The 11400-nt window shown below is 31.8% G+C and overlaps 1 long non-coding RNA gene across 1 annotated transcript; it reads right to left on the reverse strand.

Moving 5' to 3' along the window:
- LOC129984637 (uncharacterized) lies at positions 1-5599 on the reverse strand. The gene is made up of 2 exons (XR_008785513.1): positions 5481-5599; positions 1-560 (listed from the first exon to the last, which is right to left on the reverse strand). It is a non-coding gene; the product is annotated as an uncharacterized LOC129984637 (long non-coding RNA).
- Positions 5600-11400: the final 5801 nt, after the last annotated feature.

Below are 11400 nucleotides of genomic sequence, written 5' to 3' on the forward strand. Positions count from 1 at the left end.
TACTGTCAAACATTTTTTTTTATTAATTACATGAAATATAAAATGTTACAAAGTAGATTTAATCATACAAAATTTGTCAAAATCGAAAGCAAAAAAAGGTAATTACATTGACATTTTAAAATGAACAGATATTTAATCAATGCCTAAGTAGCCTTTACGGTCAAAAGTGTATAAAGCAAATATCTGAAGTGACACAAATAGTAAGCACGACCAGTGTAAGAGAAAATAATCAGAAATAACGCACAAAATGAAGTACTGTAACGTACACATCCAGCAGTGTTTGTATACAACTATGCGGTTCCAAATTATAAGTATTTGTGGTATTGTTGCTAAAAGGCTCATAAAATAACTATCTATAACTTCGAGATATAGGCAAATACAGCTGTACATCAAGAAACAGAACATAAAATCTTGTTTTCCAGAGTATATCCGTCTGGCATAATATTTCGGTTCAAATATAAGTACAGAGATCACAAACAGAATCATAGCAATGAAGGACCAGAAACCAAATGTTCCATTCGTGTACGAGTCAAGCAGAAATTCTCCTAAGCGAGACATGGCTGGAAAAAAATCGAATAAAATAGCCGTTAAAAACAAATTTTTATCAGTATTCTAAATAGTTTTATTTTTTAAACTTTCATTATGATTTATTTTTAACTTTTAAAATAATTATTCAATATAATTAATATTAAGAAATTTTGAAATCATTTTTTGTTTTGTTAAATTCACGGTCAAGTGCCGCCATGTGCATGGAACCAAGATTTAAATAAGGGAATTATAGGGATCTTTTAAAAGAATGTGTTAGATCGACAAATTTTTACCCCTTCACTCGGAGTGTGGGAACTTGTCAATGTCAGCAATTTTACAGAGCTTCTTTTGCATTAATTAAATAAAAAAGTTGGAATTCTGTCAGAAAATAAGAGAATATTTTAGAATAAAGTTAATATGGGCTGAATTAAGATAAAACTTTGGAAATTAATTAAAATTAAATTAAATTTTAAAATATCATTATATATATATATATATATATATATATATATATATATATATATATATATATGATGAAAACATGAAAAAAGAAACATGAAAAAAATCAGGTCAAAAGTTGAATTAAAAATAAATAGATAGGCGAGGGTCAGAAGAAAGAAAATTATCTCCACATGGGGAAAAATGTCCTAAAATTGATGTTGGTATCAAGTAAAAAATGAAAATATATCTATTTTAAGAAAATAAACTGATTAAATTCATGGTGTTTAAAAATATCAATAGATGCTAAAATATATAATAAATAAAGATAAGTAGTATATAAAATTTTTGAAAAACTGAGTAGGATCTTTCACATTTCAAGTGCATAAAGCGAAATGTAAGAGAATTAAAATATGACAGTATATTCAGTAAATTCACAATGAAGAAATAATAAACAATAAAATTATTCCAATTTTCAAACAATTATGGTAATTTGTTTATTTTCTGCGATATTTTTAGTAACATGATAATTTTTATAGACTAAAAATCACCTGTAAAAATCGTTCTATAGGGTAAACCGATAGAATTATAAGTACTAACAATGCAAAGGTTCCTTTACATAATCTCATTTTTTAAATTAAAAATTAATCGGGATTAAATTGTTTTTCTTCAATAACCTCGACGCATATTATCGCACAAAAACCATTAATACACTTCTTTAAATTTGGTGGTGGTGGGGAAACTTTTCAGTAGTTCTAATTTTATTTTCGTACAATTTTTCTCTATCTTTAATGCATTTCAAAAATAAATATACAATAATATTCTTTTTAGTGACTGGTATCCTTATGACAAGTGTAACGTACCGAATTAAAGGAATCACTGGCAAAGCCTGTTTTATCTTGTATTCACTAGCACGAGCTAGTGAATACAAGATACGAGCTAGTGAAGAGTTTATTCACTAGCACGAGCTAGTGAATAAACTCTTCAACTTCAACTGGACTTTTACTTATCTGGCCAACTGTTTTGAAAAAAATTCGCCAAATATTTTTCTAGCAATCGCCAAAGAAAAACTGATATTTGGCAATGAAACCCGGAAATTTAGTCCACTTCTATATTCATACTCCTGCACGTTGAAATGATATAAATGCATTATCTTTGTGCATTTTAATTATTGATATAATTAATTTTGAAGAATAATGAGGATGAATCATGTTTAAAAAAGAATTACGAATTAATTTTCTCATTATCGTAGTACATGTTCGAATCACTTTCCATTACATTATATACTAGCCGCCTTTGGCGACCAGACGATTCGCCAATCTTAATGTTCGTTAAAATTTTAATAATTAAATATTTTATGCAATTCCTACTTTAATAGCTTCTTCATCAAAATATTTTAAAACTTCATATTTTGATAGACATATAATTCACTCATAATATTATAAAGGCCTTCAATCATAACGTAATATATATATCTCTACTTTTCTGTAGCTCCCGTAGAATTTATGCTTTAAATTAAAATAGAAAGGATTAATCTGCAATTAATATAATAATATTTTTTACTGAAACAAAGCATTTTTTTATAATATGATTACTGAAAACAGAGTCGCTGAGCGTTTAAACTTTATGGGCACTAAAGAATATCTTTCTTAATTTATGTAATATCTCAAGAATTTGTCAACAAAATTTTCTCAGATTCATCATGAGAAGATCGATTAGTGTTTAATTTCAAATGCATCAAACACTAAGAAAATAAACAGAATCGTTTAAAATAATCGGTCGAAAACAGGTTAAAAAAACTACTTAAAAAAACGACGTACTTAAAACTATAAGCATATACAAAAAATATATAACTAACATAAATACAATTTAATTACAAAAGCATACAACTTAAAAATAATTTAAATCAAGTCCGCATCCGTTGATAATAGTTGTCAACAATCAGAACACAATGCGCATGCGTGAATTTTCAACGCCAGTTACGGTAACGCAAATGCGTGAATTCTTCTACACCAGTTGGGGTAACGCTATGCAGATTAGAAATTTTTAATTTCCTTCATTCTGTTTTATTTTAATTCAAAGGTACTTCAGAATGAATCTGAAAGATCGATTAATAAACAATGTTTAATTTTAAATGCATCAAACATTAACAGAATCGTTTGAAATAATCGGGCGAAAAATTTTAAGCCTAGCCTCATTAGCTTGGTAAAAAAAAAACTGAAGCCTTACTCATTTGGCGGTGGGGAAAATGAAAAAAATTTTTTGGCGGGAAATTTTTTAATTAATAATTAAAATTCTAATTAAAAATTCAAAAATAGGGACCCCAGGTGCACATTCCCGACCTCCAAGGTATACATGTACCAAATTTGGTAGCTGTAGGTCAAACGGTCTGGCCTGTAGAGCGCTAACACACACACACATTGAGGTTTATATAAGTATAGATTATTATTTTATTATTACATTTTGGGAAAACAAAATTTCCAAAATTATAATTTAATTAATCTTTTTTAGTCTTTTTTTTCATATCGGTACCAGAGATATCAAAACAATTAATCAAATTTTCATAGATTTAAAAAAAATAATTTGAACAAAGAAATAGAATAAGGATAGCATATACAAATACAAAAAAAAAAAAAAAAAAAATCAAACTTTCCGATGAATTTATTGCATTCCTTGAAAAATACTATTATTAACTAAACACTAATTAAAAAACAAAAAATGAGCCGACGTCCTGGCATAACGTAGCGCGTCTTCCAAGTGATCTAGGCGTCCCAAGTTGGAATTCCGGTTCGGGCATCGTTCTTCATCTGTGTTCTATTTGTGAGGGTGTGTGAATGCGCCCCCCCCCCCCGTGTTAAAAGGGGTTGTGTAAGCGAATGTGACGCATGAGTAGCTAAGACGTACTCTTGGCCCTAAATGGCGCTACTGAAACAGAGACGCCCTCTCTTGGTTTAAAATCGTCAGTGAGCTTGCCTATGACAAGTGCCATAAGAAACAGCAAAAAAAAAAAAAAAAAAAAAATGAAATAAAACTATACGTGAGAATTAGAATTATATTGCAAAAAGGGATATAAAAAAAAATTCACGGAATTTTTTTTCCTGAAATTTTGTTACATATTTCTTTTATAAAAAACTTCTCTTTCGCACATAAATTTTGTGGATTTGAACAATTACAAGAGCGCTCAGATTTTTATTTTCAGAGTCCGAAGCACCAGCATTTTGTTATATAAAGAAGAATTTCGAGTATGCATTTTGAATGTCTTTTTGTTGATCTGTTGACACCAAAATTTGTCTCAGAACTAGAATTTTAATTGCGAGATCACAAACAGGATTTTATTTACTGACCTTTGCAATTTTTTTTTCTTTTTATTATCGCGTTAACATGAATGAAAATATACAGAACGCTATTTGATCAACCCATTGATAGATGTGACTCAAAATTTAATATATATCTATACTTAAAAGTTGCTAACATTGTGCATTGTGTATCTCACGTTATGTCTAGTTCCCCCTTGTTTTCTTTTTCTTTCTTTCCTTCCTTTTTTTTTTTTTGCAATATGCAATGGTGTTTACTTACACTCGGGCACACACACAAAAACAAAAAAAAAACAAACCTTTTGCCAATGGATTTCGCTAAAAGTTGAATAGAAACCTACAAAACTAGAGGGAAACACCCAAAACATTATCGCATTCTCTCTGATAAAGATGTTATCTCAGTGAACGCCTTGCATGGTAGCGTACAGTAATTATGAAATATTAATCTTCGCCATCAATTTGGCATTGTTACTGAATCCATTTATCATCCTTGGCGAGTGTGTTGGAGATTAATACCTGGCGTACAGTCAAAAGTATCCAAAAATCAAATTTGGATTTCAGACGCGTTCTTCCGAACTGATTAGAACAAAAGTTTAGCATAAAACTATACTTAAAGTCGCAAAATCACGCATCAAATTTGATATATTTAAATAATCGCGTTTTTCAATTAACGCATTTTCTTATTTTTGAAAGTACAAACTGACAGACAGTCAACCCGGCTCAAAATATCTTACTAAAGTTTAGCTATCTAGCTTTCTTCGTTTTGAAATTATTCGAACAGTGCGACAGATATACTTACTCTGAATAGATTTTACTCAAAATTTGGCAGAAATCTGAAAATTTCGTATAAAAACCGTATACCAAATTTCAACCATCTAGCTCAAATCAGTTTTGTGTAATATCTGTCACAGGCTGACAGAGAGACATTTTTCAAAAAATGTGTATTTTGTATTCAGGGGGGGGGGTCTAAAACGTTGAGATTTGTCAAAATCCCGTATTACAAATTTCAACCATCTAGTTCAAATCGGTTTTGGGTAATATCTGTCACAGGCAGACAGAGAGACATTTTTAAAAATGTATTTTTTGAATTCAGGAGGGTCTAAAACGTTGAGATTTGTCAGGATCTCGAATTCGCATTTTTGACGATTACAATATTTTCTCTATATTTCGTATACGTGAAAGTAAAAAAACACCACATACCAAATTTCACTCATCAAGTTCAAAGCGTTTTAGAGTTATCAAGTTTACAGAAAGACAGTGTCCAAACACGTTTTTCAGACTCAGAGAGGTGCCCGCTTTGGGTTGCAACATCATCGCCGTAAATACGAACTGAAACCAAAATATATGAAGAGAAGATGCTTTTGGCCAAACGCCAAGTGCAAAAACCGAACCGACCCGTCTGTTTCGAAACGTCTCCTCTCATCACTTTCGTTTCCTCACATGGTAAAACTCGCTACTTTTTATAAAAATGAAGTTAGTTCTTTACTACTGCTTTTTAACTCCTTTGGTTAAAGGTAAATAAAATTCCAAATTCATATATTTATTCTTTATTCAATACATCAACGTTGAAAAAAAATACATTTTTATTCATCAAATTTTAAATATGAAATTCATTGTTCATTCTTACTTATAGCTTTATACGTTTTCGAAATTATAATCCTACTATCTTATATATTAACCAGAAAGAGTGATCCCGCCAAAACTTTCTCGCATGTTGTTCGGTAAATATCATAATCTAAATCTGTTAATAGATATTTCGCAGACGATTCCTTTTTAGACATTTTATAACTGCTACTATTTTTATTTTGTTAAAATATGATTAAAAAGTAAAAGAAAAAGATTTTTTTCTTTGATAAACATATTTTGTTCATATTATTTCGTTTATTTTTTGTACAATAGCTGATGATCAATTGTAAACCTTCTGGAATCTGGCAATGTTTGTAAGATACGCTGTGATGTTGAAAGAATAAACAAGCCGATGGAATTCTAAATTGCGTGGAGTATTATTTTAATTGTAAGAATTTAAGATGCTCTGCAAGCTATAGTTTGAAGTTTAAGAAAACGGGTAGTTTTCTAGAAAGCATGCAAAACATGTTCTCTAATTAAGATGTTATCTTTAAAAAAGCCTTGCTTGGCATTGGCTTACAATAATTGCAAAGCACGAATCTTTGATGTGCATGTAACATTTTTTTTTCTAAATCTGTCGTGGGATCCTTGGCGATGTTTTTTTTTTGGGGGGGGGAGGGCGCTTAATAGTTTCAGAAAATCAAATTTGTGTTTTAGACACGTTTTTCCCAACTGATTGAAATAAAAATTTGATACAAAACTATAATTGCAGTCCAAATTTTACATATTAAAATCATTGCATTTTTGAGTTATCGCGCCTATATGTTTCTGAAAGTACAGACCAACAGACGGTCAATCCCTTCGTAAATTTGGCTCAAAATTCGACAGATGTCTACACTATCAATAATAAATCTCTGTGCCGAATTTTATTTATCTAGCTCTCTCCGATTGTAAATATCGTGTTAACTTATATTCGGACAGACTTCCTGGGAACGGAATGAGTTCAAAATTTGATAGAAATCCGCTAATTTGGTGTAAAGACCGTATACCTAATTTCATCCGTCTAGCTCAAACCGTTTTTGAATTATCTTTGTCACCGACAGGCAGACGGGTGGACATTTTCCAAAAATGCATAAAAACATGTTAGAGAAACATCTAAAACATAGGTTCCCAAAGTGGTCCAGGTGGACCCCCAGGGGTCCATAGGAGATCACACGGGGGTCCACGTAGACGTGAAAAGAAAACAGGGGTTACGAGTTGTAAGTGGGGGTCCACGAAAAATTCTGGTTTTCATAATAAAGAACAAAAATTTTGGCTTGGATTTACCTATCAACGTAGGCAGGTAGCATCATTCACTAGGTAGGAATCAGTGATAGAGTGTCTGGAAACTAAAGCACCAGATTTAAAAGAAAATCTGATCAAATATAAAGCGGACATTGCGTACTTAACAGATTTGTTCATAAAATTCAATGACGTTAACTTGCAAGTTACAAGGGGATAGCCTTAATTTAATAAAAACAAAGGGTGTAATTTCGGCTTTTCTTGGTAAATCGAAATTAATGAAGCAAAATATTAGTCGGCGTGAATTCTCCCGGTTTCCGCACTTGTGACAGATAGAATGCCTTGATAAGGATATTCAGACATATTCTCAATATTTAAATACCCTACATGATGACTTCAAAAATAGATTTTAAGATATTCTGACGGTGGAAATACCACCATGGATCATAACCCCATTTGATGAAACGGAAGAGGCGAATGTGGTATTACAAGAGGAGCTACTTGAGCTCAGCACCAACGAGGAACTGAAGGCGAAATTTAAAAAAGGCTATCAAACATTTTGGCTACAGGCAGAAATCCCCGAAAAAATATCCTGGGCTGTGGGAAATTGCGAGAACATTTTTGATAGCGTTTCCCTCGTCATATCTTGTTGAAAGAAGTTTTAGTGCCGTTACCAACCTGTTAACAAAACAAAAAAAAAAAAAAAAAGCAGATTGAACATCACAGAACGGGGAGATTTGAGATTACTTCTTACAAAACTGAAGCCAAATATTGATAATTTGCTGTCAATTCATCAAAGTACATCCGTCTCATTAAAAGTATGACTATTTTTTTATTGTTGATTTACATTTCAGAGTTCATTGTTGATTTTTTGACAATTGTTGATTGCTTAATAATAAATGTTTGTAATTTTGTATAACCACAAGTATTATTTTAATAAATGGGACACAAGAAAATGTGCTACTTTTCCCCCCTTTTAACACCCCCAATTTAGGGTGATATTTTTTAGGAGTTTTGGGAATACAGTAGAAATGCAGCAGCAGGGGGTCTACCGAAAATAATAAAACTTTGAAAGTGGTCCACGAGAAAAAAAGTTTGGGAACCTCTGATCTAAAACATAGAGATTCGTCAAAATCTTGAGTTCAAATTTTTTTACGACTACTGTACTTTCTCTGTACTAAGTACACAAAAAAGTAAATTTGATAGGTATCTACACTATAGACGTTAAATTTGCGTACAGAATCTTATCTATCTAGATCTCTTCATATTGTAATTATCGTGTTAATTTATACTCGAACAGTCGGACAGATAGGCTTCCTCTGTACGGATTTTGTTCAAAATTTGATAGAAATCTGCAAATTTGGTATAAAGACTGTATACCAAATTTCATCCTACTAGCTCAAAGCGTTTTTGAGTTATTTTTGTCGTAATATATAGATTGATGGACATTTTCCAAAAAATGTGTTTTCGAACTCGGAGAAGTTCGTCAAAATCTCGAGTTCGAATTTTTTTTTGACGATTACAATACTTTCTCTATACTACATATACATGCACGAGAAAGTAATAAGAACTGATACAGTTTAGTCGTTCGTCTGACGCATTCTTCTTCAAAACTAGCACATGTCCTTCTAGACAGGCTGTTATCGTATTAACAATATTTGAGATAAGATTGTCGTAAACAATTAACTAATGGAAGTTATAGTAAAAATCCTTAGACCTATTAGCATTGAGCTTAAAAAATAAAAAAAAAGGAAGTTAATATTTATAGTAAATTTTAGGCGTAAATATATAATACCATTAAAAGTTTTTTTTTTCATCGGGATCTTCACTATCCATAATGCTCACGAACACTGAAATAAAAAAAAAAAATCCATTTTTAAAATCAGTTTGAAGCAAATGAGGGTTCAGTGACAGAAAGAAATCAGACATGACACAGGCTTAAAATTTAAAAAAAAAAAAAAAAAAAAACTGAGTTTCATAAAATAATAAATTTTGCCAACTTTAGTTTAGTTATATTAACGTCCCTTTTTAAAGCAACACTAGGGTTATTTTAGGATGGACCAAGAACTTTTGAACCGCTGTCAGATAACGAGAACGACACCCTCCCCAAACTTCCACACTATACCAGCGGGAGGACCCTGACTGATTTAACGTGCACCAGACTCATTTACACGATGTTTCTTCGGTGGAATCGGGTCACAAACTTGAAACCGTTGGCTTCCGAAGTCGAGACCTTGCCACCAGGCCACCACGGCCATATAATAATGTTGAAAGAAAATATCAGCAGACTTCAGCTCATTAACCTGCTCTAAAATCCAGTGTAAGAAAATGTAAATAAAATATGAAGCTTGCGATATATGATTTTCAGTAACACTGAAGTTAAAAGTAATCATTGATATCGGTTTGAAACAAATGGTGGATCTACTCACTAAAAAAATGTATTGCCAAGGGCAAAAAAAAAAAAAAAAAAAAAAAAAATGTCGAATATAAAAAAAGAAAGAGGCAAATATCCGTATGTAAACACTTCTGGGTATATTTATTCATTATTCCCTCACATTCCCTCCAACCTTAAAACTCTTCAAAGCGGCCATCTCACTGAACAACAGATTTTGTTTGAAACAGAAAGTGGTCATTTTAAAAAGATTTCACTGTGATAGTTTTGATGCCATTTCATTTATAATGCATTGCCTCTTCTATTGAGGATGCTTCTTGAACTTCAATATCTATGCCAGGATAATGATCGTTCTTACAGGCTTCCGATTTTGTCCATCTAAAAAATAAAAAGTTAAAAACTGCTTTAAAACTTTTTTAATTAAAATTCATGTGTTATTATTGTTGTTTGGATGAAATTATCTAGTGTAACACTTTTTACTTTCTAGTATATGTAGTATAGAAGAAAGTATAGTAATCGTCAAACAATTCGAACTCGAGATTTTGTCGAATCTCTACGTTTTTGTCTTAATAGAGTTCGAAACACACATTTTTTGGAAAATGTCCGTCTGTCTGTGATAAAGATAACTCAAAAACGGTTTGTGCTAGACTGTTGAAATTTGGTGGTACGAATTTACCATAAGTTTAAGCTGGTTCATTTCGATTTTTTAATAAGTGAACTGTAATCTTATTTAAAATCAAACGACAATTCGAATTCCAACTTTTCATTTGATCGAGGTTCAACCGACTCCGCAACGATTCAATACGAAACTGTTTAAATAGCTGATCCCATGTCAGCAGGGTTACAATAAATATAATCGCTTAAGCCAAATCAGTGCATGGTTGCCTTTTTTTAACAAAGAGCGCCAACGAAGCGGTAACATTTGGTACACAGTCTTTACACCAAATTTGCAGATTTCTATGAAATTTTGAGTAAATTCTGTTCAGAGGAAGTTCCCCTATCTGGATGTCCGAATATAAGTTAGCATGATAATTACAAAACGATGAGAGCTAGATTGATAAAATTCGGTACACAGATTTAACATCTATAGTTGTTGTTATTGTTCAACAAAATCTATAAGTATAGACACCTACCAAAAGTTGAGTCAAATCTTACTATGGGTTGACTGTCTTTCTGTTCTTTCAGAAGCATGTGAAGGCGAACTCAAAGGCGAAGTTACTTAAATGTATCAAATTTGGTGTAGGAATTTGTGAACATAAGTGCAGTTTTGTGCGAAATTTTGGTTTTGTAGCGATCGTTCTAATTCTCTCGGAGAAATCGCGCCAAAGTGTGATGTGCGTTTCATCTCCATTAATCATAAAATGGCCTTGAAGGCGCAGCATAACTCAGTATTCCCACCTCTGGGGGAGAGCGGAGGAATACAACCAGGTAACTCCGAAGGACAGAATGCCATGTCAGACATTCCTTGGCATGTTTATTGGCATTATTTCATTAAATAGTATCCGAGAAAGGTTTAAAAGTGACAACTTCCGCAGGTTAATTAATTAGCTCACCAATAAAATTTGAAGACATATAAACTGCATTAGACCCCAAACCTTGATATAAATTTTGCAAATTGGAACTTGTCAATATGGAAAGATCTCTACGAAAAAGTGAGTCATTAGGCTCTTTTAATAAGCACTCAATGAAGAAGAAGTCAATCATATGTATGAAAAGAGATGTCTGTCATAAGGACATAAAATCTCTTAATAATCTATTCAGTGACTATGAATCCAACTTAAATCACTGATTTCCCATTCTGGTACTCGAGATGCTCTCCTATTGGAAATGAATTATGTTAGGTGAGACCTTTTCTTTAAATTTTTTTTAATTTCTGTCAAA

Source organism: Argiope bruennichi, chromosome 9 (assembly GCF_947563725.1).
Source record: "Argiope bruennichi chromosome 9, qqArgBrue1.1, whole genome shotgun sequence".
In the NCBI taxonomy this organism is placed as follows: domain Eukaryota; kingdom Metazoa; phylum Arthropoda; class Arachnida; order Araneae; family Araneidae; genus Argiope; species Argiope bruennichi.